The following is a 7534-nucleotide window of genomic DNA, read 5'->3' on the forward strand; positions in this document are numbered from 1 at the left end:
GTGTGTGTGTGTGTGTGTGTGTGTGTGTGTGTGTGTGTGTGTGTGTGGTTACACTGTAACTTATTAGTACCCAGCAAGAGCTCTGTTGGCTTGCTTTTTTCTGATAAGAGCTGGGATAAATCATGACCCTTGGCTTGTCTTCCTGGTTTCCTGTTGGAGGTTGTGGGCTTTCTTGTTAGCCTAATATATCTCTGCTAAGTGCCTTGGGAAACATGCTCCAGTGTCCAACCACAGTCCCATCCTGCCAACCAAATTCATGGGATAAAACATTCAATCGAACGCCTATGTGAAAGCCAAAATATTCTGAGCTTGTCAACTGGACAGAGCTTAGGACAGAGCTTCAGCCCGATAATGATGCTTCTCACCTGCTTCTGCACAACAGGAATGTCCTGAAGGTGCATAATCTTGATTTATCTCGAAAGTGCCTGGCTCAATGCCAGGGGCCAACCTGGGAGTCAAGTGACACCAGCTCTAGTCCCACATTGACTGTGAACCTGGAGCCTGTGTCCTTGGTGAAACTGTGAAGGCATCTGGGTGGTAAGTCCCCTGGTCTATAAAGTGAGATCCAGCGCTCCTCACTTGATTGCCTCGAACCCACATGAGTGAAGGGCCCGGGGAGGACTCCGGGAAACGGGACAGTCCTAATGCATCCAAGTTTCATTAAAACTGAAAACAATAAAACATATGCGAAACAAAACTTGCCCGTGGCTTGCAGCTGACTCTGGTTTCAAAGATCACCAGGGTCTACTCCACCTCGACAAGCCTAAGACCTGCCAAGCCAAGGTGCACTGGACCCTGTGCGTGTGTGTGTGCGCGCGCTAAGTTAGATCAAGTGTGACATCCAGTGGTCTACTTGGCTAATGACACTTCGAGACTTTGGACCAGCCTGGGGAATTCTGACCTGGTAGGCACTTAATCTTACTGAGAAGACTTCAGTTGAAGAAAGGGACTTGAACTAACAAGTATTCTCTACTCGGTTGCCAGACCCTACGAGGGGAACTGCCCCCACCCCATGTGTCCTACACACGCTCCACAGCAACTGTGAGACCTAGGTCACCGTCCATCAAAATGGAGAAGGAGACAGAAAGACGCAAAGAAGTTCACTAACTCACGCAGCTAACTTGCCAACTTGCAAGACAAGACATTAGGGAATCATAAATACAGTCTGGTACCTGAGTCTGCCCTGCATTCATCACTCCGAGACCTCAGGTTTCCAAATGTCCACTTTCTAAATGTGGAAATTAGTCTGACAAAGGTTGTGGGATGCCAAAAAATTAACTACTTGGGGACAGGGCTGAGGGCAGAAACCAAATTTTGCAGAAGATCCACCTATTCATTTTCTCATAATTAGCTGTCCATATTAGAAGCATCCTTTAGCTCAACCCAGGCTTCTGAAATGCAAACTGATCCCAAAGACCCTTTGCTTTAATTTAGACACGCCCCCACCCTGACAATTGGCATTAGCAAGGACCTTACTGCTTCTTATCAAGAGCAAGGACATGAACAAGAATTAATAATAATTAATTTTAAGAAACTTGAATGTGTAGGTCGTACTGTTAGTCCAGAGGCAAAAGGTCTAACACACTTAAACTCCAAACATTTCATTTTATGTAACCAGGCATAATAATGTCCATAATGATGACCCTGAGCCATTAAAAACAATTGAATTATTCTTAGAGTCCTATGCTTAATCAAGTAAGGAAATATGGAATCTAATTTAGAGAGATTTAACCTCCAAAATGATGAGAGTGAACATTTTCTGGATAGTTAAGTAGCTTATCTCGAAGACTGGCTTGGGTTTGCCATATTCTCAACCCTGGAAGACAATCTGTAGGAGTAGCCAGGTGACATCTCCCCTCTGGCCAGAGATTCTCCTACCATCAGTCTTTAGTTTACGCCGCAAACATGGGGGCACTGTTCCCAGGCAAAACGATTTCCAGGACCCCTTGCCTGTTTGGCCCTAATAAAACCCAGTTCGGTCTCCTAGCAGAGTCACATTGGAGAAACAGCTTGTAAGGAATTCCATTCACTATTTTCCCAAGTGACTTTGAAGGGCATTCAAGAAGTCCACAGTAATCTTGGTAAAAGGTGTCTTCCATCCCATTTTCTTTGCACACACACGGCACCTGCTCTGGGACCCACCTCTGCAAAACCCCCAGGAAAAACTTCCCCTGCTGCTCTACCAGTCGAGTCTTGTCTTCCGCCTGGAGTTTCTCCCCCACGTCTACCTCCCTTCTTGTCCCTCTTATCTTTTTAGCTATTCCCACTTGTCACAAGGTACCTTCTGCTTTAGGGTTCAACTCAAATACAGTAAAGCCTCGCCCTTGGAGGACTCCCCGATCCCGTCATTGAGAAAAGTCCTTCTGCTGCTGCCTTATGCCTGCATTTTTCGTTTCTGCCTTGCCCGTTTCTCTCATGTTCTTTCTCTCAATCGTGCCTTACATTTCTTTTATTTTTTAAAGATTTTATTTATTTATTGGACAGAGAGAGAGAGAACACAAGCAGAGGGTCAGAGGCAGAGCTCCCTCTGGAAGGCAGGCTTCCCGCGGAGCAGCGAGCCCGATGCGGGGCTCGATCCCAGGACCCTGAGATCATGACCTGAGCCGAAGGCAGACGCTTCACCGACTGAGCCACCCAGGCGCCCCTTGCCTTACATTTCAATTATTCGTCCTATCGCTGTATCTCCCAGTTAGAATCTGAGTTCCCTGAAAGACAGGGAACGAAACGAAAGTGACCCCATGGTAGGCACACATTTCGAGTTTATGAGGATTTCAGAGAATTCGCAGAACATTAATAACAGTGACCTGTAAGATGGCACCATGGGATCAGCCAAGTTTTATGGTGTGCAGAGGGGACTGTTCATAATCATTTGTCAAACAATAAAGAGGAATAGGGCAGAACACCCTCCAGAATTTCCTAGAGCAACAGGTGGACTCGAAGAAGAGAACAGGTTCTCGAGCCACCGATCCTGTCTCTTTGATTTGTTCGGTCACTGCTCCCGATGCCCTTGCCGTGCGCCAAGCTGTGTCCCACGACTTTTCCACCTCTGCACTCATTTCAGCCTCCCAACTCTCCTGTAAGACAGGTACTCTGAGTCTCACGATCTGAGAGGTGACAACCAGGGCTTACAGAAATTGATCACATGGCTACCAAGCTGCACTGTCAAGTTTCAAACCTGGCAGCTTCCCTCCCGAACAGAGGGTATTTCCCTCTGCAGTGGCCATGGAGGTTAGCCACTCAAACCACCTGTAAGGGAGACATAGCCACAGTGGGATCTGCCACCTGGCTCATGACAGGGCCACACTTTCCCCGGGGATGCTCCCAGACAGTGATGGAACCCAGCAGGGGTACGAGGACCAGACCATGACTTTCAAGCAAGCTTTGCTCAATGTTTCCCCATCCAGCCTCACCGAGACTTTCTCAAGATGCACTGTGGTCTGAGGATCTTCGGATGCAATCCCTCCTCCCCCCCTTACTCTCCTTTCACAAATGCCAGGTGGGCACTATGGTCTGCAGCTTCTCTAACCGGTTTCTGCTCCCTCCCCTAGATCCTCAACAGAGAGTCTCTTGCATGTCTATTCTCATTGGGCATCTGCTTCTTGGATGGCACAGGTGATCCCAGAAGTGGTCCAAGAAAGCCACTGTTTTGTTGATTTGTTCAGCTACCATTGATGATGCCCTTTCTGGATGCCAATACTGTGAGGTTTCAGGACTGGCTCCATCATGACCCAACAGGCAGGGATGACTCCATCCTTAATGGAAGGTAGGGCACAGAGCGTCCCTTGCAGGCGGCAGCCTACTGGCTGAAGATTTCCCTGGTGTTACCCTGGGGAAATGCCCTGGTGGAAGGAAATGCCGACAGTACAGTGACTCAGCCATTTGCAAGATATTGGGGAACGAGTCTTGCAAAGATGAGAGAGTTGGTGAGTCATAACCAGGTTGTAGTAACGCTGCACAGAAGGACAGTGTGAAACTGAGGGTGGTGGACAGACAGCTCCGGGCTGAGAGAACCCGAGGACTTCGTCAGTAGCTTATCTCTTGCCGTGGAAAAGCAAAGAGCTGAGGAGCCTATTCCGAACCCGATAGTTGGAGTTGCAGAACTCCAGAGACATTTCAATAATAAAGCAGGATTAGTGGCTCTAGAACCTGTTCTCATCTTTTCTCTGAGCATACCTATTGCTCTTGGAATATTGTATAGTGTCCCTTCTTCCTCTTTACCTCACAAATATTTACTGAGTCTACTGTGCCCAGTATATGATTTTGCTGACTCATGGAGTGCTGTCCTTGAATTCATACAGTTACTCACATTTAAATACTCACCCAAAATAGGTCAGTTAAGCTGAAACCATGTCTCTGGTTGGGAAAACATGGGACCCTTGAATGTGGGATGGGGACGTCTGGGTGGACACCCCTAAGCATCTTGCCTCTACAGATACCCTCCCCCCTCCAAAAGCTTGCAGAGTCCCTCCAGACCCTTGCTAGAAGAACTAGCATGTCCCCTGTGTGGGAAGACACTGCAGAAGCTTCTCCTGCACCAGGCAACAGGCGTCCCCCTAAGGCGACACTCCCACCTCCTCGCCCGACTGTCAGGCCAACAGAAAGGGTCAAATCCAGCGTGACTCAGCTTCGGACACGCTGGGGCTGATAGGAGAGGAAAGAGGTTATACCCCCAGAAGGAATGACAAAGATTGCCTAGCAGATAGGAGCAGAAGCCAAAGGAGAACCCCTGGGGTTGGATTGTGTGTGGGCTGGATTCGAGGGCCAACGGAGAAGGCAGAGTCCATAGACTTGAGGCAGTTTGGAGACAAATCCCTAGGGAAGGGGCGAACTCATGGCAGGGGCTATATTAGTTCTCGGCTGCTATAACAAATCATCACAAGCTGAAACGGCTTGAAACAACACAGGTCTCATACCTGATAGCTGTGGAGATTGGAAGTCCAAGATGGATGTGACTGGCGAAAATCAAGATGTCGGCAAAGCCGGGTTCCTTCTGCAGACAAGGGGAAAATCTGTTTCCTTCTAGAGGCTTCTAGAGGCTGTAGGCATTCTTTAACTTATGGCCCCTGCCTTGCATGGCGCCTTCGAATCTCGCTCTCTGACCAGCTGGTTCCGTCTTCCGCTAATAAGGACCCTGGTGATCACATTGACGTCCACGTGGATAACCGAGGCCCTTCTCCCCATCCTTAATTTTAATTAAATTAAGAACCTTCATCATAGCTGCGAACTTCCCATTGCCAGGGAAGGTAACAAATTCACAGGTTCCAGGATTTAGGACACAGACATCTTTGGGGGTGGGGAGGGGTATTATTCTGCCTAATTTGGATGACTTTTTTTTTTTTTGGACGTATAACATTGCATTAATTTAAGGTGTACAACACAATGATTTGGTATATGTATATATTATGTAATAATCACCACAACAGGTCTAGTTAACGTCTACCACCTCACACTGTTACAATCTTTTCTTGTGATGAGGACTTAGGAGACCCAATCTCTTAGCTACTTTCAAACACACAGTATTGTTAACCACAGTCACTCTGCTACACTTTACACCCCCAGAACTTATTCCTCTTATAACTGGGAGTTTGTATCTTTCAACCACATTAACTCATGTCACTCACCCACCACTCTCCTCCTCTGGCAACCTCTATGAATTCCATTTTTTTTTTTTTTAGATTCCATATATAAATGTGATCAGACAGTATTTGTCTTTCTCTGTCTGGCTTATTTCACTTTAGCATAAAGCCCTCAAGCTCCATCTATCTTGTTGCAAATAACAGGATTTCCTGCTTTGTTTTGATTTATTTTGGATTGGATAATATTCCATTGCATATAATAGGTGGCTCTTTTTTTTTTTAAGATTTATTTATTTATTTTAGAGGAGGGGAGGGGCAGAGGGAGAAGGAGAGAGAGAAACTCAGGCAGTCTCCAAGCTGAGTGCGGAGCCTGACACGGGGCTTGATCTCACAACCCTGAGGTCATGACCTGAGCTGAAATCAAGATCTGGACCCTTAACTGACTGAGCCACGCACGTGCCCTGCATGTAACAGGTGATTCGTAGAGCCTGGAGAAAATGATGACCCACTCTGATTGCAGTACGAATGCCCGAGTTGCCCTAGAAGGTGCTAGAGGAAATCGAAAGGTTCAGAGAGGTGGCATGCTGGCTGGAGATACTGTGGGTCCAGAGTCCCACCAGCGGAGGGCCCAGAGCATGTGCCATAAGGGATATACCAGTGCGTGGCTCTCCTCTGCCGACCAGTGCTGACGGTGGGGTACGTCAGGGTGACGGGCCCCAGAATGAGAGAGACCAGGAGACCGTGCTCCCAGCCCGAAGCCAGGTAGCTGCCTTACCTTAGTAACCAGCAATGTCAGACGGGCAGCCCAGGGGCCCTCAGCCACACAGAGTTGTGGAAATGGTTAATAGGATATCCTGAATTCTCTTGTGTCCCTACAAGCAAACTAGGTAGGTGAAAAGTGAGGGTACAGAGGAGCTGGAGGCTGAGAGCCCGTTGCCTCAATAACAAGTCAAGATCCTTTGCTCTGTTCCCAGACTGGAAAGAGTTTTCAGATCCAAGACCCACTGACTGAAGAGATGGCCAGATCCCCAGAAGGAAAGGCCCCACAGCACTGTGGCCAGAACATAGTGCAATGATCGCCTTCCCAAAAGAGCCCTAGCTGTTTCCTCGGGTGACTGCAGGCTGGTGGGGGGAGAGCTCAGAGGCTCTAAGATGACTGCCCACGGGATCTGAGGTGACACTGTTGCCCAGAGTCCCCGGAGCATCATCACTGCCTCCTGTTAGAGTAGGGCGTATGTAGTATCAGGTGACAAACAGAGACCGACTGAAGTCTGGCTTACGGGGGCTCTACCTGGTCCATCAGTCCCCCTCTGGCCACTTCCGTTCGTCTGAGCCAGTGGTGGTGAACAACTGGCTCTCTGGGGGAAAAGAGGAGGAAAAAACACAATGCCTGCCAGGCCTCTCGGGTTCTGGAACCAGTGCATCCCACACTTAGAAATACTGCCCTAGCCCATGAAGGTGAACTGCCCGGCACCTGCTTCTGGGGCTGGAACAGATGCAATCCCTGTGTTCAAGTCAATCCCCTGTTACAGCTCCCCTCCTCCCAGACTCAGAGTTGGTCCCAGGAGGCTGGGGTTTGGTTTCAATGACGCCCCTAAAACGGAGAGGGGTTTCGTGGAGGAGCTGATGTCCAAGCATCAATTCTCCCTTCCCCGAAGCTCCTGGACTCCTCACACAAGTAGACCTCTGGCCGGCCTGCCCTTCCATCCGCGGAGCTTGGACTTTTGTTCTGGGGCCCCCAGGGTAGCTGTTCACTACTCTGCCATCCAAGCCCAGGTAGCGAAAATCATCCCCACCGGCTCACTGTTAAGGCCATAGCGGCTCAGAGACGGGTTCTGAACATGGACAGAGGCAGCATCACCTTGAAGGTGAAGGTGGGCGGGTTCACACTGAGCCACTCAAATCTGTAGCTTCTCCCTGAGGGTGTGGGAGCAGAGAATGTCTTCTCACGTGGGAAC

Source organism: Callorhinus ursinus, unplaced genomic scaffold (assembly GCF_003265705.2).
Source record: "Callorhinus ursinus isolate GAN/ISIS: 27379988/994484 unplaced genomic scaffold, GSC_fseal_2.0 scaffold32, whole genome shotgun sequence".
NCBI classification, from domain to species: domain Eukaryota; kingdom Metazoa; phylum Chordata; class Mammalia; order Carnivora; family Otariidae; genus Callorhinus; species Callorhinus ursinus.